At 38.5% G+C, this 23,410-nt stretch overlaps 1 protein-coding gene across 1 annotated transcript in view; it reads left to right on the top strand.

The window, feature by feature from the left end:
- Nucleotides 1–23,410, top strand: part of LOC121386951 (toll-like receptor 6) — a 54,469-nt gene that overhangs the window by 14,159 nt on the left and 16,900 nt on the right. Inside the window, exon 2 of the mRNA XM_041518008.1 lies at nucleotides 15,090–15,208. The gene's annotated coding sequence lies outside the window, so the exon portion shown is untranslated. The remainder of the gene's footprint in view (nucleotides 1–15,089; nucleotides 15,209–23,410) is intronic.

Below are 23,410 nucleotides of genomic sequence, written 5' to 3'. Positions count from 1 at the left end.
TAATTATCGGACTCACCATTCAATAATTAAATCAATTCTCCAAATGTTACGACAATGTGGTTTTGCGTTTCTTCTTTTGAAGAGTATATATATATATATATATATATATATATATATATATATATATATATGTGTGTGTGTGTGTGTGTGTGTGTGTGCCCCCCACCTTTTGGCCCAAGGTTCTTTGATCTAGAGGGGCGGGACATAGCCCAGTGGTAAAGTGCTCACTTCATGCACAGTCGGTCTGGGATCAATCCTCGTTGGTGGGCCCATTGGGCTATTTCCCGTTCCAGCCAGTGCATCATGACTGGTATATCAAAGGCTGTGGTATGTGCTATCCTGTCAGTGGGATGGTGCATGTAAAAGATCCCTTGCTGCTAATTAATGGAAACATGTAGTGGGTTTTCTCTCTAAGACTATATATGTCAAAAGTTACCAAATGTTTGACATCCAATAGCCGATGATTAATAAATCAATGTGCTCTACAAACTAACGGTATTTTTATATACAGACAGACAGACAACTCATTTTACGTGCCCCTATCCACGAAGGTTCAGGCACGCCCACCACGGATTTAGCCTCTGACTTCGCCAGTGACTAACTCCGGAGCAGGGTGGGGGGGGGGGGGGGTAAGTTTGAGGTGGGCGGAATTTGGAAAAAAGCCATTTAGTAAAGTCAACGCGAGCGCGGACCAAATAGCAGACACTTCGCAAACTTGAAGTAACACCGAGTGGGAGCCGTGTTCTGATTGGCTGAATTTCGATTCCTCGGTGAAGCCTGTTTTTTACCTAAGTCTACAAAGAGTAACTGCCTCCAAAAACATGTCTGGACTCTAAAATTTAACCCAAAATAGTTAAGACTGCTCGGCCAAAAGGTTTTTACGGTGATTTTTTATATACAACTATTTAAACAAGAGGCTATAGCTTTTAGTCATGTACACACCTATTCTCAGCTCTTATTAATCTGTTCAAAGAGATCAGGCAGGTGACAGATCAGCACCTTTAAATACAGATTGTTATTAGCCATGTATGATATACAGTGTTTATTGTACATGTATTATACACTGGTTTAAGCACATAATACTAACTAACTTGTATTAGTTCTTCTACACATGTATACAGGTACAGGAAGATTGATCACCACCTTTAAATAAAGTTTGCTGTTCACATGTATGATCTTCAGCATTTACAGTACAGGTATTACACACTAGTGATAGCATGTAGTGCTAACTTGTATTAGTTCTACGTCTACACATGTACACCTCTTCTCATGTATGGCTCTTATTAATCTGTTCAAGAGATCAGACAGGTGACAGATCACCACCTTTAAATACACAATCGAGCTGCTGGTGCTCCCTTGCACCTGCCAGTGCAGGCGGTCCCTCCTCTCCCCTCCCCCCACCTTTCCTGTCATGTAGCGTGCGCTACAACAGCTTGTTCTGAATATGCACGTAAACCCCTATGTCCTGACCTGACCTGACACATGTATGATATACAGTGTTTATTGTGCATGTGTTATATATACACCAGTTTAAGCACATAGTGCTAACTTGTATTCTTTGTGTATAGCTGGACTCGGGTATAGACAGACCACCGCCTTAAATACAGATTATTATACATGTATGATATACAGTGTTTATAGTACATGTATTATATGTACACCACTTTAAGCACACATAGTGCTAACATGTATTCTGTGTGTACAGCTGTACTCAGGTATGGCTTGTATTAATCTGTTCAAAGAGATCAGACAGGTAGACAGATCACCACCTTTAAATACAGATTGTTATTACAAATGTTTGATCTACAGTGTTTATAGTACATGTATTATATATACACCAGTTTAAGCATGTAGTGATAACGTGTATTCTATGTGTTCAGCTGTACTCAGTTATTGACAAACCACCGCCTTAAATACAGATTGTTATTACACATGTATGATATACAGTGTTTATAGTATATGTATCATAATGTACACCAGTTTAAGCATGTAGTTCTAATGTGTATTCTGTGTGTACAGCTGTACTCGGGTATGGCTCGTATTAATCTGTTGAAGAGATCAGACCTATGAAAGGTTTTTCGCTCTGCAAGTTGCGACGGAGGTCATGTATAATGTAAAGTTCTCGGTGTTAAATGCTATAAACGCAGCAGAGCTTAAATGTACAAACAGTCCGGGAGATTTGTTGCCTAGCATGTCGCGATCCTGCACGGTGGAATGCCACACACCTTTTCCATGGTGAGAACAAAGTTAAATGTCTTTTTGTTTTGTTTTGTTAACAATCAACACACACTATAGAGTAAATTGAGTGATTTATCAACAGCTACATGTATTTAATGTCAAATCGTTTTATAATTGTGATACATGGTTTTTAGTTTAAATTTTTTTAAACTGTTTTGTTTTAGTAAGAATTGTCACCAATAGAGTAAACTGACTGATTTATCATCAGCTACATGTATTTAATGTCAAAACATTTTATAATTCTGATACATGGTTTTCAGTTAAAACAGTGATCATTCATATATATATAACATTTTATATTTCTGAGACATGGTTTTCAGTTAAAACAGTGATCATTCATATATATGTAAAACATTTTATAATTCTGATACATGGTTTTCAGTTAAAACAGTGATCATTCATATATATATATAACATTTTATATTTCTGAGACATGGTTTTCAGTTAAAGCAGTGATCTTTCATATATATATAACATTTTATATTTCTGAGACATGGTTTTCAGTTAAAACAGTGATCATTCATATATATATAACATTTTATATTTCTGAGACATGGTTTTCAGTTAAAACAGTGATCATTCATATATATATTACATTTTATATTTCTGAGACATGGTTTTCAGTTAAAGCAGTGATCTTTCATATATATATAACATTTTATATTTCTGAGACATGGTTTTCAGTTAAAACAGTGATCATTCATATATATATATAACATTTTATATTTCTGAGACATGGTTTTCAGTTAAAACAGTGATCATTCATATATATAACATTTTATAATTCTGATATATGGTTTTCAGTTAAAACAGTGATCATTCATATATATATAACATTTTATATTTCTGAGACATGGTTTTTAGTTAAAACAGTGATCATTCATATATATATAACATTTTATATTTCTGAGACATGGTTTTCAGTTAAAACAGTGATCATTCATATATATATTACATTTTATATTTCTGAGACATGGTTTTCAGTTAAAGCAGTGATCATTCATATATATAACATTTTATATTTCTGAGACATGGTTTTCAGTTAAAACAGTGATCATTCATATATATATAACATTTTATATTTCTGAGACATGGTTTCAGTTTAATTTTGTTTTGTTTGATGGCACCACTAAATCATCGACTGTCGACTGTCGGTAGTCGTCATAGAAACCCACTACATTGTTTCATTGTCAGCAAGGAATCTTTTATATAGTAACAATATATAATGCACTTCAATTCCCACAGACAGGACAGCACATTCCACCACCAGTTAATGTGGTATTAATGAGGATAATAAAAACTGTTGAGCATGTTTTAAGACTAGTTGAAGAGAGTATTTTAAAATCAGAATCAAATCTTAATAGTACTCAAGTGAAATTTTAATTAATTTCTTTCTTTTTGTTTTATTTATTTTTAGTGCTTATATCCAATTAAGGTTCAAGCATGTCCAGGACAGCGGCTTAGTTGTTAGTTGGTTCGTTGTTAATAAGAGAGAAGAGGGTGTTAAAACTCCCTCTGGGTGGGAGCTGGTACCATGCTGTGAAACCAGTACCAACCAGCCTGTAGTCCGATGGCTTAACCATGACACCACTGAGGCCAGTAAACTCAGCTATTGTACCGGCCTCGGTGGTGGTGTATTTAGGCCATCGGTCTACAGGCTGGTAGGTACTGGGTTCGGATCCCAGTCGAGACATGGGATTTTTAATCCAGATACCGACTACAAACCCTGAGTGAGTGCTCCGCAAGGCTCAATGGGTAGGTGTAAACCACTTGCACCGACCAGTGATCCATAACTGGTTCAACAAAGGTCATGGGTTGTGCTATCCTGCCTGTGGGAAGCGCAAATAAAACATCCCTTGCTGCTAATCGGAAAGATTAGCCCATGTAGTGGCGACAGCGGGTTTCCTCTCAAACTCTGTGTGGTCCTTTACCATATGTCTGACACCATATAACCGTAAATAAAATGTGTTGAGTGCTTTGTTAAATAAAACAGTTCTTTCTTTTCTTTCTTGATCTCAATGTACTTACTATTTATATTACAGATCTTATAAAACAGTCCTTGGTACCCATGTGAAATTTTTTATAATTTTGAATGGCTTTTATTAAGCAATGTTTAATATCAATTAGTATCAACATACTATTTATAATATCACTGTTAAATCAAATCTTAGTAGGGCGTACTCGTGAACATTTTGATACTTTTAAATGGGCTTAATTTAAGCAATGTTTAATGTCGATTAATATATCAATGTACTATTTATATTAGACTATACAAATCAAATCTTTGTACTCGTGTGAAAATGTTCTATAATTTTAAATGTCCCCTTATTAAGCAACATTTACCACAATGTCGATTGATATCAATGTACTGTTTATAAATAGAGAATGATATAAATCAAATCTGTCAGGTGAAAAGTTTTAATTCTCTCCTAGCTGGGCCGTTTTCACTTCATTACACTTTATGAGCATATTTCATGTCTGGATTCAATAAGCGAGTTCATGTTCACTGGGTGGTGAAATGTAATGGCTGCCCCCCCCCCGGGGGGTGTTGCATGGCTGTACTGCATAACATCTACTTGAACACTAAGAGGATGTTTTCTGCACATGAACTTTGACCTCTTAGTATCAAAACAAGAGTTCAATTGAGAACATATTTTATTGCATATATATGTAATATTATTTAATATTACACCTCCACAGTTTGATTTACATGTAAGTTATTTTTGTGCTTAAGGTTAAAGTTGAAGCATGTTGTCTGGGCACACATCTCCGCTGTCTAGCTGGGCTGTCTTGTCCAGGACAAGGAAGGAAGGAAATGTTTTATTTAACGACACACCCAACACATTTTATTTACGGTTATATGGCGTCGGACATATGGTTAAGGACCACACAGATATTGAGGGAGAAAACCCACTGTCACCACTTCATGGGCTACTCTTTTTTGAATAGCAGCAAGGGATCTTTTATATGCACCATCCCACAGACAGGATAATACATACCACACCTTTGTTGTACCACTCGTGGTGCACTGGCTGAAGTGAGAAATAGCCCAATGGGACCACTGACGGGGATCAATCCCAAACTGACCACACATCAAGTGAGCGCTTTACCACTGGGCTACGCCCCCCCTTCCCCCCCCGTAGTAAGAGAGAGATCAGTGTGTGAGTGAGTTGTTGAATCTAAATCTTTTGTTGTCTGTCCTGCTTATATCCAATTAAAGTTCAAGCACACTGTTTGTGTACATCTGGGCTCTCAGTCCAGAGGGTGGGCCGTAGCCCAGTGGTAAAGCGTGTGCTTGATGTGCAGTCGATTTGGGATCGATCCCCGTCAGTGGGCCGATTGGGTTATTTCTCGTTCCAGCCAGTGCACCACGACTGGTATATCAAAAGCTGTGGTATGTGCTATCCTGTCTGTTGGATAGTGCATATAAACGATCCCTTGCTACTAATGGAAAAATGTAGCGGGTTTCCTCTCTAAGAATACATGTTTATGTAAAAGAAATTAGCAAATATTTGATATCCAATAGCTGATGATTAATAAAACCAAAGTGCTCGAGTGCTCTAGACAGATTTTTCCTAAACTTTTGTCACTGGACAAGATTTACATCATTGTTATTTACACAGAAATCCAATTTAACCAGATGCCAACTTCATTGAAGTTTTAATTAAATACCAACATCAGGGCTTAAAACGGCCTGTAGCCAGGTTGCCAAATGCAACCAAAGTCCCATTTGGGCGACTTGAATATTAAAAAGATAATTGCGTTAATCACCCAAATAATAGTATCTTCTTTAGAGCTGTAACATATGAGCCACTATTAATATTTGTATTGCATATATTTATTCCACATTAAAGTCTTGCTTGTGGTTTGTGGTTCACTTAATTACCATTTGCCAGCATCTATTATTATTTTTTGAGCCACCATATGTTTTAGCGAGTTTTGTGAGCCCTGCAATGTGCTTAGGTGTCATTAATCAGATATTCCTTCCTGTGATTTTCATGACCGGTGATATATCCAGACCACCTGTCATTTCTCATGCAGCTCGAAACGTGATTCCGAAATGAGAATTTATTGTGTAACAAAATACCATACTCCAACACGGAACCCTTTTTTGTGTGTACAGTTTATGTAGTGCCCAGGGCAGCATAGAGTGGACCCTGTTTAAACTGGATTCAAAGGAAGACTGACGAAATGCAACTGTATACACAGGGATGGGATGTACGCGTACATGTAACCCAATGGTAAAGTGCTTTCCTGATGTGAGGTCACTTATGGATCGATCCCCATTGGTGGGCTCATTGAGCTATTTCTTGTTCCAGCCAGTGTACCATGACTGGTATATCAAAGGCTGTGTTAGGTGCTAGTCATTGGGCTATTTCTTGTTTCTGTCGGCGAGCTATATTTTTGTTTCTACTAGTGCACCACAACTGATATAAAGGCCAAGGTATGTGCTGCCCTGTATGTGGGATGGCAGATAGTGGTGTCGTCAAACAAAACAAAGACCAATTTCTACCAAGCTTTTATCACTGAACATGTTCCAGCCAGTACACCACAATTGCTATATCAAAGGCTGTGGTATGTGCTACCATGCTGTGAGATGGTGCATACAAAAGATCCCTTGCTACTAATGGAAAATGTAGCGAGTTTCCTCTCTAAGACTACATGTATATGTCAGAATTACTAAATGTTTCATATCCCATATCTGGTGATTAAAAACATCAATGTGCTCTAGTGGTGTATTCAAACAAAAAACCCCAGACAAATGGTATGCAGAAAGTACTGGAATAGACAGGTGTCTCTCACTGGACAGGTTTTCACAGAAATCTGGGTTACATACATTGTAGTTGTCGGTTTGCACAGACACAACTGTGGTTTTAATATAACACCAATTGTGTGACTACTATCTTGTACATGATAAGCATGAGCAAGGAGAATACACAAGTTATCCAACCATTGCCACCTATATAATATATTATATGTGTTGCATATTACATGTACATGACACTGTACATTCATGTTTATATATTAAAATATTGTCAACTTAAATAATCGTTTCTTAGGCTACTTTTGTGAAAAATAACTTGATATGACAGGTGCCATGGATCGGCTGCATACATACATGTGTGTATTGTGATGTGGGTGAAGAAAGAAAAGGAATTTGTGTGTAATGAGAATTCAGCTCACAGTTTAAACTTTAAAAAAAAGAAGAAAAAATGAAAGAAAAGGTGCCTAGATACAATTACACTGAACGTACATGTATGACACTTGGTTAATAATATATGAACGAGGAAACCAATTACACTGAACGTACATGTATGACACTTGGTTAATAATATATGAACGAGGAAACCAATTACACTGAACGTACATGTATGACACTTGGTTAATAATATATGAACGAGGAAACCAATTACACTGAACGTACATGTATGACACTTGGTTAATAATATATGAACGAGGAAACCAATTACACTGAACGTACATGTATGACACTTGGTTAATAATATATGAACGAGGAAACCAATTACACCAGTGTTCAGTAAGGACATATTATTCTAATTGATTCCAAACACCAATTTTATAAATTTTATTAGTAAATTATCATCAGAAATGTTTGGCACCGTACCACTTCGTTATTGTTACAGATAGTGATAGGTCACCACTAAGAGTGTAGTTATTGTTACAGATAGTGATAGGTCACCACTTTGAGTGTAGTTATTGTTACAGATAGTGATAGGTCACCACTTTGAGTGTAGTTATTGTTACAGATAGTGATAGGTCACCACTTTGAGTGTAGTTATTGTTACAGATAGTGATAGGTCACCACTAAGAGTGTAGTTATTGTTACAGATAGTGATAGGTCACCACTAAGAGTGTAGTTATTGTTACAGATAGTGATAGGTCACCACTATGAGTGTAGTTATTGTTACAGATAGTGATAGGTCACCACTTTGAGTGTGGGTGGTGACATCACAGCAATTTGCTTCATGCTCTTTGCAATTAAAAGGCCTGCGAGACTAGCTAAAGGATTAGTATGTTTACTGAATCATACTGGGCAGAATTTACAAAGTCTGTTTTTCTTAAAATGCAGGTGTTTAAGCATTGTAAATGGAAGGAAGGAAGGAAATGGTTTATTTAACGACGCACTCAACACATTTTATTTACGGTTATATGGCGTCAGACATATGGTTAAGGACCACACAGATATTCAGGGAGGAAACCTGCTGTCGCCACTTCATGGGCTACTCTTTTTAATTAGCAGCAAGGGATCTTTTATAGGCACAGGATAGCATATACCATGGCCTGTGGTGTACCAGTCGTGGTGCACTGGTTGGAGCGAGAAATAGCCTAATGGGCCCACTGACGGGGATCGATCCCAAACCGACCACGCATCAAGCAAGCGCTTTACCACTGGGCTACGTCTAGCACCTGTATTATAAACGTGAATAATGTTAGGTAAAATTTACGAAGTCTCTTTTTCTTAAACGCAGGGGCCTAATTCACAAAGCTCTCTTAGGCTAGCAGAGACAACAAAGCATCCTCTTTGCATCTCGTCACAGCCAGTGCACCGCGACTGGTATATCAACGGCCGTGGTATGTGCTATCCTGTCTGTGGGATGGTGCATATAAAAGATTTCTTTCTGCTAATCGGAAAGAGTAGCCCATGAAGTGGCGACAGCGGGTTTCCTCTCAATATCTGTGTGGTCCTTATCCATATGTCTGATGCCATATATAACCGTAATTAAAATGTGTTGAGTACATCGTTAAATAAAACATTTCTTTCTTTTTTCCTCTTTGGAAGTCTTTTTGCATTGCACTGCGAGATCACAAAGTTGTGAGAGTTTAGTGTATTAGGTCCCAGGTGTTTAAGCATTGTAAATGTGAATCGTATTACGTAGAATTTATTAAGTCTCTTTTTCTTAAATGCAGGTGTTTAAGCATTGTAAGTTTGACACCCAATAGCCGATGTATTTTTCGTGCTGGGGTGTCGTTAAACATTCATTCATTTATTCATTCATTCATTCATTAAGCATTGTAAATGTGAATCATAATAAGCAGAATTTATGAAGTGTGTTTTTCTTTGACGCAGGTGTTTAAGCATTGTAAAGGTATGTAGTAACACGTGTGTAAGACATAAACAGGCTTTGTAAATTCCACCCATTATGATTAGCTATCGGTCTCAGTAACAGCTAGTAATGACAGTGTGGTTACAAAACCTCTCTATTATCAGCAATAAGAATTGATTTCGTACGCGTTCAATGGAACCTGACTTCCAGTGGCTTAACCACTGCACCCCACCGAAGCCAGTTTTCATGAATATTCATGAACTGTATTAATATTCATGTGACACCTGTTCACCGTTCCCGCCTTACTACTCTAGTGTAAACACAGAAAATATTTATCCTGTTGACACTGCGGTTTGGCGAGTGAAAGCGAGTGTGTTCGTTTAGCTAAGAGTTATTTACCTGTTTCTATTCCTAGGTAATTTGATACCCCACAATTGGGGTGCTAACACAGTGTTTAAGTTTGTACACATAGTATACCAAATACATCTGTGGATAGGACTTGCAATGGAACGTAGTGTGTTTGAAGTCAAGAGGAGAGAAAACTTGCCCCATCCATCCATCCATCCATCCATCCGGCCATTCATCCAACCATCCATCCATCCATCCATCCATCCGGCCATCCATCCATCCATCCGGCCATCCATCCATCCATCCAGCCAGCCATCAATTTGGCCAGCCAGCCATCCATCCATTCGGCCAGCCATCTAGCCATCCATCCATTCGGCCAGCCATCCAGCCATCCATCCATCCATCGAGCATCCATTGAACCATCCATTCTTCTAAATATATCCATCTGTCTGTCCATCCATCCATCCATCCATCCAAACTGATATTCAGCCATCTATCCTACCATGTCATTCAACCATCCATCCCATCTCATCTTATCCCATCCAACCATTCATCCATTTATTCATCCATCCAACATCCATCCATGTGTATGGCATCCACCCATCTGTATGGCATCCATCCATCCATCCATCCATATGGTATTCATCCACTCACCTATCCATTTGTCCATTCATCCATCCATCCATCCATCTGTCCAGCTATCCAATGCATCTCATTCGTCCATCCATAACATCCATCCATCATCCATTCATCTACATATCCATCCATCCACCCACCTGCCCATCCGTCCTGCTGTCCATCCGTCCATCCGTTCATCCTTCCTTCATCCATTCTTCTACACATCCATCCATCCAACCATCCAAACATCCATCCACCCACCTGTCCGTCCGTCCATCCATCCATCTGTCCATCATCCAATCATCGATTCTTCTACTCATCCATCCATCAAGCATCCATCCACCCATCCATCCATGCATCCATGCATGCATGCATCCATCCATCCATCCATCCATTCATCCATCCATCCATCCATCCAAACATCCAAACACCCATCCAAACATCCATCCAAACATACATCCATACATCCATCCATCTGTCCGTCCGTCCGTCCAAACACCCGTCCAAACACCCATCCATCCATCCATCCATCCTTCCATCCATCCATTCATCCATCCATTCATCCATCCACCCATCCATCCACCTACCCAACCAATCATCCATCTACCTACCCAACCAATCATCCATCCATCCATACATACATCTACCCGTCCTTCCGTCCATCGTCCGTCCATCCATCCATCCATCTATCCATCCATCTAGACATCAATAGAATTTAGAGCTGTAGAGTACACTTGATCTAACAAGCTATGTTGAGATCAGTGAAATCTGGGTCAGGAGCATACAGTATATAGTTGACATGGTTTTATCAGGGGCGAGACGTAACCCAGTGGTAAAATGTTCGCTTGATGCATGGTCAGTCTAGGGTCAATCCCCATCGGTGGACCCATTGGGCTATTTCTCGTTCCAGCCAGTGCTCTACTACTGGTGTAACATCCTGTAATATCCTGTCTGTGAGATTGTGCATATAAAAGATCCCTTGCTGCTAATCGAAAAGATTAGCCCATGGAGTGGCAACAGTGGGTTTCCTCTCTCAGTATTTGTGTGGTCCTTAAACATATGTCTGATGCCATATAACCATAAATAAAATGTTAAGTGTGTCATTAAGTAAAATATTTCCTTCCTTCCTGGTTTTATCATTATTAAACCTATCTGCTATAAAATTCGTCGCAGATTCCAGTGACAGTATACAGTTATCTGTATTTCACCATTACATAAGGTTATGCAGTCTAAGGTAACAGATACAATCTGGTGGCCTCTCCCATACATGTATAAATCATGTTGTGTGACGTAACACCTCCATTCTGCAATTTACTGTCAATAAGCTATAAAACATTTCACACTGTCACCATCAGGTGGGATGGTCCTTCATGTACCGTTTAGTTTTGTTCTGTATAGTGACACCACTAGAGCACATTGATTACTTAATCATCGGCTATTGGATGTCAAACATTTGGTAATTTTGACATATAGTCTTAGAGAGGAAATCTGCTACATTTTTCCATTTTTAGCAAGGGATATTTTATATGCATCATCCCACAGACAGGATAGTACATAGTAGAGCCTTTGATATATATATATATACCAACCTTGGTGCCATAGCTGGAATGTGAAAAATAGCCCAATAGACGGGGATCGATCCCAGACTGACCGCACATCGGGCGGGCGCTTTACCACTGGGCTATGTCCTGGCTATATATGTAGCACAGTGATAGAATGCTTGTCTGAGGTGCAGTAGGTCATAGGGTCTATCCCCATCTGGGCTATGTCCTGGCTATGTATGTAGCACAGTGATAGAATGCTTGTCTGAGGTGCAGTAGGTCATAGGGTCTATCCCCATCTGGGCTATGTCCTGGCTATGTATGTAGCACAGTGATAGAATGCTTGTCTGAGGTGCAGTAGGTCATAGGGTCTATCCCCATCTGGGCAATGTCCTGGCTATGTATGTAGCACAGTGATAGAATGCTTATCTGAGGTGCAGTAGGTCATAGGGTCTATCCCCATCTGGGGGCCCTTTGGTCTATTTCTCTTTCCAGACTGGTATATTAAAGGCCGTGGTGTGTGCTTTTCTGTCTGTGGTATCCTTGCTACTAATGGAAACTGTAGCAGCCAATAATTAATATAGCGGGTTGCCTGTTTAAGAGTATGTCAGAATAACCAAACGACAACCAATAGCCAATAATTAATATAGCGGGTTGCCGGTTTAAGAGTATGTCAGAATAACCAAACGACACCAAATGACAACCAATAGCCAATAATTAATATGTCAGAATAACCAAATGACAACCAATAGCCAATAATTAATATGTCAGAATAACCAAATGACAACCAATAGCCAATAATTAATATGTCAGAATAACCAAATGACAACCAATAGCCAATAATTAATATGTCAGAATAACCAAATGACAACCAATAGCCAATAATTAATAAAGCAATGTGCTCTAGTCATGTCGTAAAACAAAACAAACTTTAGCTTTTCAGTATCCCCCCCCCCCCCCCACTCACCTACACCAGCCAGTGCTTCAAGACTAATACATAATGGCTGTGGTATGTACTGTCCATTCATTCATTTTATTTACAAATTTCTAGTTATTTTACTGCTTATATCCAATAAACGTGTATATATACTAATTAATTCTTCTATTGATTTCTCTTCTTTTAAAAAAAAAATTCTAGTTTATTTTCAAGTTTCATGTTTGAAAGCACACTGTCCTGGGCACACACCTCTGTTATCTGGGCTGTTTGTCCAGGACAGTGGGTTAATTCTTAGTTGGTTAGTGAGAAAGAAGAGGGTGTTGTGGTCTTAAACCTACCAACTGAGCCCTTAAGAACTTGCTCTGAGTTGGAGCTGGTACCGGGAAACGAACCCTGTACCTACCAGCCTGTAGTCCAATGGCTTAAACACTACGCGACCAAGGCCAGTTTGTCTTAATGAAACATCCTTAGACATTAGATTGTAACACATCTGATGCATTACCAATTAGCACCAGACAGTAGATGTTTTGATTGGTCATAAATTGTCTGACATGGTTGTTACAGCCATTATTATTGGCCACCAGCTGTCATATAAGCCAATGAGCTTAGAGAATGACTCCATTGTTTCACTTGATTGGTCACCAATTATCATGGACAGATGTCTTTGAAGCTGAGCAGTAAATGCCTTTCTTTATTGACTTAGTGAACCCTTAATTTCCTGGCAGTAAAAAGGTGGTGTGCTTGTTAATAGGGGCTTAGAGTAAATGCTGTTACAACACTGTGGGCTTGCCCGAAGCTAGTAAATGTTACTTCAAGTGTGCATGTGACTTGGTTGTGGTCTGTTTTTAATGCCAGTTGTCACCATTTGGTGAGGATGCGTTAGCTGGGAGGACACTTAAACAGAAAAGTATTTACCTGTAGTATTGATACTGTTATATCTGTGGTATTTTACCTGAAGTATTTTTTTTTTACCTGTTGCATTATTGTAGGTGAGAAAGTAAAATGTTATTAATTCTTATTTTGTTGTATGTTAATTGCAGCTTAGTAAAAACAACTGCATGCACTGGTAACGTTTTTTTGTTTTTTGTTATAGACTTATCTCAATTATATTAAATATATTATTATTATTTTAATATTATTATTTTATTTATTTTATTTATTTATTTTGTTATTATTATTATTTAAAAAAATTAAACTATCTTACCAATATGATGGAGTACACAAACTGTATCTATATATATATATATTTTCCATGTTTATTTTATTATTATTATTATTTAAAAAAAACAAAAAACTATCTTACCAGTATGATGGAGTACACAAACTGTATCTATATATATATGTATTTTCCATGTTTATTTTATTAGTATTGTAGGTGATAATTCTTTAGTCACAGCCCCAGTCACTAGTTTTACGCGGGCTCATGATATGATTAATATGGAAATGATATCATTAAATCTCCAATTCCTAACATTTACATTATGGTGGAGGTGGTGGATGGGAGGGGGTGGATGGGAGAGCCTAGGAAAATGTTTGAACCCTTTTTAACTTCTTTGTAAATAAAGTTTATTTAGCCATCAATTAAGTATTTTTAGCTAATCATCTGTATAAACGTTTTTAACTTTTAAAACATTTTGTTTTGATTTTTAACACTCCCCCACCCCTCTCGTTCCAAGTACAGTTTCTGGCTCTAGTCAGAAATCGTGCTCGCAACGAGTGTGCTTGAACATTAAACTGATATAAGCATGTTAATTTCCGACATCTAACCTGACAGTCATTTGTGGGCATACATACATACATACATACATACATACATATATACATACAGGTAACGTAATTATGTAGCAGCACACTTGTCCAATACACATTTCTGATGTTTATGTTTATATGCTGGGGTGTTTATAATGTGGCTAGTCATTCATTTATCCCTGTATTTATTATTGTTTATTCATTCATCCATTTACTCATTCACTAATCCCTCTATCCATTGAATCAGATATGCAGTTGCATTAATTCATATATTAAATCAGTTCATTCACATTTGCCTGTTGCTTCTTCCATTAATTATAACCTAGTTAATTACATAAATTCACTTTCTGAAGACATACATCTGTTTAATCCACATAGATATATATATAGATATATAGATATGAGAGAGAGCGAGAGAGAGAGAGAGAAAGAGAGAGAGAAAGATATATATATATATAAATATAAATATAAATATAAATATAAATATATAGATATATATTTATAGAGAAAGAGGGAGACAGACAGACACGGCAGAAAGGATTTACACTGTCATTTTTAAGAAATGAATATTCATTAACTTTTTTCTTTCAGGTTAATGTGAACAAAGTGAAAAGTTAGGATGTCATCTTGCCAGTGTATGCAGTTTGAATATCTCCCTCGGAAGATGAGAAAAACTGTGAGGGAAACTTAAATAACTCTATGGATTAAAGGTCAGTATTCTATTACAGTGTTCGACAAAGTGGGTGGCACGTAGCTCAGTGGTAAAGCTGTCACTTGATGTCCGGTCGGTCTGGGATCGATCCCCGTCTGGGCTATTTCCCTTTCCAGCCAGTGCACCACGACTGGTATATCAAAGGCTGTGGTATGTGCTAACTTGCTAATCGAAAAGAGTAGCCCATGAAGTGGCAACATTGGGTTTCCTCTCTCAATATCTGTGTGGTCCTTAACCAAATGTCCGACGCTATTTAACTGCAAATAAAATGTGTTAAGTGTGTCATTAAATCATTCTTGAATGCAATCCAATCCTAACCCTAATGTAGGTAGCCCTAATACATGTATGCATATAACATAAAATAAAATACTTTTTATAAATGTTTGTTAAGTGGGAATGGGAGGAGCTGTTGCCAGCTGGATTTTAAACCATTCATTCACCATGAGGTCACATGCACTTGATTTGTATGATGTTACAGTGGCGTTAAAAGTCTAGGTGGTGTACATGTAGTTTCAGTATTTGTACAGAAAGAAGTACTATTGTGGTAACCTCAACTTATTTTGAGTCATTTCATCCGTCTGTCTGTCCGACCCATCCATCCATCCATCCATCCATGGGAGGGATTTAGCTTAGTCGGTTGAGTGCTTGCATGAGGTGCATTGCATCACAGGATGAACTGATTGGTTTTTTTTTTTTTTTCCAACCGGTGCACCACAACTGGTCAACGGCCGTGGTATTTGCTTTTCTGTCTGTGGGAAAGTGCATATAAAAGATCAATTGCTGCCTTAAGAAAAATGTAGCAGGTTTTCTCTGATGACTATGAATCAGAAATACCAAATGTTTGACATCCAATAACCGATGATTAATTAATCAATGTGCTCTAGTAGTGTCATTGAACAAAACAAACAAATCATCCATCCATCCATCCATCCTTCATCCATCCTTCATCCTTTCCTTCCATCCATCCATCCATCCATCCTCTGCTATTGGATGTCAAACATTTGGTAATTTTGACATATAGTCTTAGAGAGGAAACCGCTACATTTTTTCCATTAGTAGCAAGGGATCTTTTATATGCACTGTTCAACAGACAGGAAGCACATACCATGGCCTTTAATATACCAGTCTTAGTGCACTGGCTGGAACAAGAAATAGCCCAATGGGCCCACCGACAGGAATTGATCCCACACCGACTGCCCATCATTAATAAATGTGGTCCAGTGTTTTTTTGCTTACAAGACGTAATAAAAGTTGGCCTGGCCATCCATAAAAAGACATGTAATTCATCTCACAATTTTGTACAGAGTCATCTCAGGTATTTTTAACAGATTTTTTAATTAATTATTTTCTTTTTGTGTTGAGTAAATAAAAAAAAACCCTCATGGCTGTGAGAGAAAAAGAAGAACAGAATTTATGAGTTGAGACGATTTTAATGCATCGTCGAGTTACTGTAAACGATACTGGTTTTTTAATGGTTAATTTCACATGGAGTTTGTATCATGTTACACTACATTGCATATTTCCCCCATCTATCACTATATACGCTCACATGTAATATAAGTCATGTCATGTATAGACAGGTAAGAATTTCAGTCCTGATATATATACTCATAAAAAAAAAGTTCCTGTACATGCATTTTGCAAATTCCAATGTGTATTTTTGTGCTGGGGTGTCATTATGCATTTATTCGTTCGTTCGTTCACTCACTCGCCATTTTTTTTTTATGCTAGGGTGTCATAAAACATTCATTCCTTCATTTGTTCGTTCGTTCATTTGTTCATTCAATCACTCGCCAATTTTGTTTTATGCTGGGGTGTCATTAAGCATTCGTTCATTCATTCGTTCGTTCGTTCGTTCGTTCGTTCATTCGTTCGTTCGTTCGTTCGTTTATTCATTCACTTACTAGCCAATTTTTTTTTTTGCTGGGGTGTCATTAAACATTCATTCATTCATTCGTTCGTTCGTTCATGTACACGGTTTCTATATAACGGTATTGAAGAAAAAATCAAATTAACATGAATTGCAATTGGCCGATTCTTTACAGCTGCATACCGAGTTTATTTTAAGTTTGTTTTGTTTAACAACACTAGAGAACATTGATTATTAATCATCAACTATTGGATGTTTTGACATATAGTCTCCATTAGCAGCAAGGGGTCTTTTGTATGCACATACAGGACATCACATACCACACCTGTTGGTGTCTGTCGTGGGGTACTGGTTGGAATGGGAAAACCCAAACAGAGAATAGGCTGTGATAGAAATGGGCAGAATTTTTCTATAGTTCGCTGGACAAATACATTTAGAAGTCTACTTGTCTATCAATATTTTCACTTGTCCAAATAAATGGTTTGTTTTATTCAAGTATAAGGACGATGTTTCTGATTGCTACATTTATTTAAGAAGAACTGAACACAACCGATTATGTGATAACAAAGTACGACCATGACCGTACATCAGTACTTTGTTCTGTTACATCATCACTGACGGTGCACCAAACATTGTGTAGACAGTACTTCAGGTTCAGAAGGCAGGAGAGGATCACCGTACTTTAACAGATAAATAGTACATCTATGTAAATTACAATATTTTTTAATTTTGAAAATATAAGTCATACTGAAATTTTAATGATGCACAGGAACTTTTTCCCGTGAGTATATATATATATGTTCAGGACAGAAATTAAACATGTTTTAACGTGTGCTATTTTAACATTTGCAGAGACACTGGCAGTTATGTAATACCGCACATTAGACCCCAAGACTTTGTGAACAATGAATTATTTATTACTTAATGCTTTTATTGCTCTGACAGAGTGTAACATTTATATGTAGGTTGGGTACTGTTTTGAATCCATAAAATTAAGAAGACATTGAAGGATACTTCAGTTGCCATGGGTTGTTACTGCGTTTAGAGACAAATAATGAGAACTTGTTGCTATGGCTTGGCAACTTATATAAATGGTTAAGTGGAAATTTCATTATGCATGTCTGCCATTTGCAGTTTACATTCACATTAATGTGCCAAAACAATTGTGTAGTTACTTTTATGACATAGTGTGTTGGCAAGGATTTATTCATGCATTCTGTGGGTCCAAAGATAAATTTGTGTAGGCCACTTTGCAAAAGAAAGTGGTACTGAAAATTCCCTATTTTTATGCCAAACATTCCCAATATATATATATATATATATATATATATATATATATATATATATATATATATATATATATATATATATATATATATATATATATATATATATATATAATATATATATATATATATATATATATTATATATATATATATATATACACACACACACACACACAGTTGAATCGTGTTCGATTGAACCCCGTTGGTGCTCGAGAAAGTGTTCAACCCACTGAGTAGTTCGACCCAAGTATTTGTGGCTAGAAGGGGACAGGATGTAGCTCAGTGGTAAAGCGCTCGCTTGATGCGCAGTCGGTGTATGATCGGTCCCCGTCGGTGGGCCCATTGGGCTATTTCTCATTCCAGCCAATATATGAAAGGTTGTGCTATCCTGTCTTGGGATGGTGTATATAAAAGATCCCTTGCTACTAATATAAAAATGTAGTGGGTTTCCGAAGACTATATACGTTTATTTTTAGATGGTATTTCACCATGTCAAAGTCACAGATTCGTGTTTCACTCAGTTGTAACTTTATCCAAATGTGTTACAGGTTTGTAGATTAACTAAACTTAGTGTTAATGTTCACGGGTTGAAACTAGGGTCTGTCCCTTAAACTAAACTTAGTGTTAATGTTCACGGGTTGAAACTAGGGTCTGTCCCTTTAACTAAACTTAGTGTTAATGTTCACGGGTTGAAACTAGGGTCTGTCCCTTTAACTAAACTTAGTGTTAATGATCACAGGGTTGAAACTAGGGTCTGTCCCTTTAACTAAACTTAGTGTTAATGTTCACGGGTTGAAACTAGGGTCTGTCCCTTTAACTAAACTTAGTGTTAATGTTCACGGGTTGAAACTAGGGTCTGTCCCTTTAACTAAACTTAGTGTTAATTTTCACGGGTTGAAACTAGGGTCTGTCCCTTTAACTAAACTTAGTGTTAATGTTCACGGGTTGAAACTAGGGTCTGTCCCTTTAACTAAACTTAGTGTTAATGTTCACGGGTTGAAACTAGGGTCTGTCCCTTTAACTAAACTTAGTGTTAATGTTCACGGGTTGAAACTAGGCTCTGTCCCTTTAACTAAACTTAGTGTTAATGTTCACGGGTTGAAACTAGGGTCTGTCCCTTTAACTAAACTTAGTGTTAATGTTCACGGGTTGAAACTAGGGTCTGTCCCTTTAACTAAACTTAGTGTTAATGTTCACGGGTTGAAACTAGGGTCTGTCCCTTTAACTAAACTTAGTGTTAATGTTCACGGGTTGAAACTAGGGTCTGTCCCTTTAACTAAACTTAGTGTTAATTTTCACGGGTTGAAACTAGGGTCTGTCCCTTTAACTAAACTTAGTGTTAATGTTCACGGGTTGAAACTAGGGTCTGTCCCTTTAAGTGGTCTGGTGGTGGTGTCGTAAAACCTATTACTGTATTGTAGCCTGTACCGGGATGGGAACCCAGGACCTATCAGTCTTAAGGTCAGTGGACTAACTAACCACCAAGGCTTATAATCTACCGGTATATTGAACCATCTATCCTGGATATAACTGGGGGGGGGGTTGTTCTGTGATGGTCTAACCACAAAGTCACCAACAAGGCTTATAATCTACCGGTATATTGAACCATCTATCCTGGATATAACTAGGGGGGGTGGGGGGTGGTTTGTTCTGTGATGGTCTAACCACAAAGTCACCACCAAGGCTTATAATCTACCGGTATATTGAACCATCTATCCTGGATATAACTGGGTATTTTTTCTGTGATGGACTAACCACAAAGTCACCAACAAGGCTTATAATCTACCGGTATATTGAACCATCTATCCTGGATATAACTGGGGGGGGGGGGGGGGGGGGGGGGGGGGTGTTCTGTGATGGACTAACCACAAAGTCACCAACAAGGCTTATAATCTACCGGTATATTGAACCATCTATCCTGGATGTAACTGGGGGGGGGGGGGGGGGGGGGTGTGTGTTCTGTGATGGACTAACCACAAAGTCACCAACAAGGCTTATAATCTACTGGTATATTGAACCATCTATCCTGGATATAACTGGGGGGGGGGGGGGGGGGGTGTTCTGTGATGGACTAACCACAAAGTCACCAACAAGGCTTATAATCTACCGGTATATTGAACCATCTATCCTGGATATAACTGGGGTTTTGTTCTGTGATGGACTAACCACAAAGTCACCACCAAGGCTTATAATCTACCGGTATATTGAACCATCTATCCTGGATATAACTGGGTATTTTTTCTGTGATGGACTAACCACAAAGTCACCAACAAGGCTTATAATCTACCGGTATATTGAACCATCTATCCTGGATATAACTGGGGGGGGGGGTTGTTCTGTGATGGACTAACCACAAAGTCACCAACAAGGCTTATAATCTACCGGTATATTGAACCATCTATCCTGGATGTAACTGGGGGGGGGGGGGGGGGGGTGTGTGTTCTGTGATGGACTAACCACAAAGTCACCAACAAGGCTTATAATCTACTGGTATATTGAACCATCTATCCTGGATATAACTGGGGGGGGGGGGGGGGTGTTCTGTGATGGACTAACCACAAAGTCACCACCAAGGCTTATAATCTACCGGTATATTGAACCATCTATCCTGGATATAACTGGGTATTTTTTCTGTGATGGACTAACCACAAAGTCACCAACAAGGCTTATAATCTACCGGTATATTGAACCATCTATCCTGGATATAACTGGGGGGGGGGTTGTTCTGTGATGGACTAACCACAAAGTCACCAACAAGGCTTATAATCTACCGGTATATTGAACCATCTATCCTGGATGTAACTGGGGGGGGGGGGGGGGGGGGGGGTGTGTTCTGTGATGGACTAACCACAAAGTCACCAACAAGGCTTATAATCTACTGGTATATTGAACCATCTATCCTGGATATAACTGGGGGGGGGGTGGGGGGTGTTCTGTGATGGACTAACCACAAAGTCACCAACAAGGCTTATAATCTACCGGTATATAGAACCATCTATCCTGGATATAACTGGGGGGGGGGGTGGGGGGTGGGGGGGGTGTTCTGTGATGGACTAACCACAAAGTCACCAACAAGGCTTATAATCTACCGGTATATTGAACCATCTATCCTGGACATAACTGGTTTTTTGTTCTGTGATGATCTAACCACAAAGTCACCAACAAGGCTTATAATCTACCGGTATATTGAACCATCTATCCTGGATATAACTCTCTCTCTGTGTGTGTGTGTGTGTGTGTTTTTGTTTGTTTCTGTGATGGACTAACCACAAAGTCACCAACAAGGCTTATAATCTACCGGTATATTGAACCATCTATCCTGGATATAACTGGGGTTTTGTTCTGTGATGGACTAACCACAAAGTCACCACCAAGGCTTATAATCTACCGGTATATTGAACCATCTATCCTGGATATAACTGGGGTTTTGTTCTGTGATGGACTAACCACAAAGTCACCACCAAGGCTTATAATCTACCGGTATATTGAACCATCTATCCTGGATATAACTGGGGTTTTGTTCTGTGATGGTCTAACCAAGGCAGGTAATCTATATTCAACCATGTAGCCTGGAAATAACTGTTTTCTGTTTCTGTGATTACAAAACAAACAGAGAATACAAACAGGTCTTAAGCAGGAGAAACATAAGAGTTGAGGACACAATATGTGTGTTTATTCAATTCGGCGGTGTCCGCCATAGCTTTGTGTGGCAGTTTCATTGTCTTCACAGCACATGGCCATCTGCTGTTGTCATGGACACTGTTAGCTCTTTCATACTTTCCTAGACTAGGCTCTACAATGCATTGTTGACTCCCATGAAAGGAATAAAAATGTCATTGGATACATATATTTATATAGAAGATATGATTTATTGCAACAAGATATGATTTATTGCAACTGGATATTCTGCGGCAAGAACTGAAGGTAAGTTTGGCAAGTTTATAAGCTAAGAAAGAAAAAGAAAGAACTGTTTTATTTAACACATTTTATTTACGGTTATATGGCATCGGACATATGGTTAAGAACCACACAGATATTGGGAGAGGAAACCCACTGTCAATACTTCGTGGGCTACTCTTTTCGATTAGCAGCAAGGGATCTTTTATATGTACCATCCCACAGACAGGGTAGTACATACCACAGCCTTTGATATGCCATTCGTGGTGCACTGGCTGGAATGAGAAATAGCCCAATGGGGCCACCGACAGGGATCGATCCCAGACCGACCACGCATCAAGCAAGTGCTTTACCACTGGGCTACGCTCCTCCTCTAGTTTATTAGCATGCATTTGTCATGTATATCAAAGACTGACCACGCATCAAGCAAGTGCTTTACCACTGGGCTACGCTCCTCCTCTAGTTTATTAGCATGCATTTGTCATGTATATCAAAGACTGACCACGCATCAAGCAAGTGCTTTACCACTGGGCTACGCTCCTCCTCTAGTTTATTAGCATGCATTTGTCATGTATATCAAAGGCTGACCACGCATCAAGCAAGTGCTTTACCACTGGGCTACGCTCCTCCTCTAGTTTATTAGCATGCATTTGTCATGTATATCAAAGACTGACCACGCATCAAGCAAGTGCTTTACCACTGGGCTACGCTCCTCCTCTAGTTTATTAGCATGCATTTGTCATGTATATCAAAGACTGACCACGCATCAAGCAAGTGCTTTACCACTGGGCTACGCTCCTCCTCTAGTTTATTAGCATGCATTTGTCATGTATATCAAAGACTGACCACGCATCAAGCAAGTGCTTTACCACTGGGCTACGCTCCTCCTCTAGTTTATTAGCATGCATTTGTCATGTATATCAAAGACTGACCACGCATCAAGCAAGTGCTTTACCACTGGGCTACGCTCCTCCTCTAGTTTATTATCATGCATTTGTCATGTATATCAAAGGCTATATTATGTGCTATCCTCGGTGGGAAAGTCAAGGCTCCAAATATTAAGTATATATATGGCCTGCTGTTATTTTTTTTTTTAAGATAGCAGATCCAAAGAAATATCTCCTACTAAGACAATGTAGCCCAGT

The sequence above is a fragment of the Gigantopelta aegis genome, chromosome 12, assembly GCF_016097555.1.
Source record: "Gigantopelta aegis isolate Gae_Host chromosome 12, Gae_host_genome, whole genome shotgun sequence".
NCBI lineage: Eukaryota > Metazoa > Mollusca > Gastropoda > Neomphalida > Peltospiridae > Gigantopelta > Gigantopelta aegis.
The sequence above is the reverse complement of the archived record's forward strand: the minus strand, read 5'-3'. Positions and strand labels throughout refer to the sequence as shown.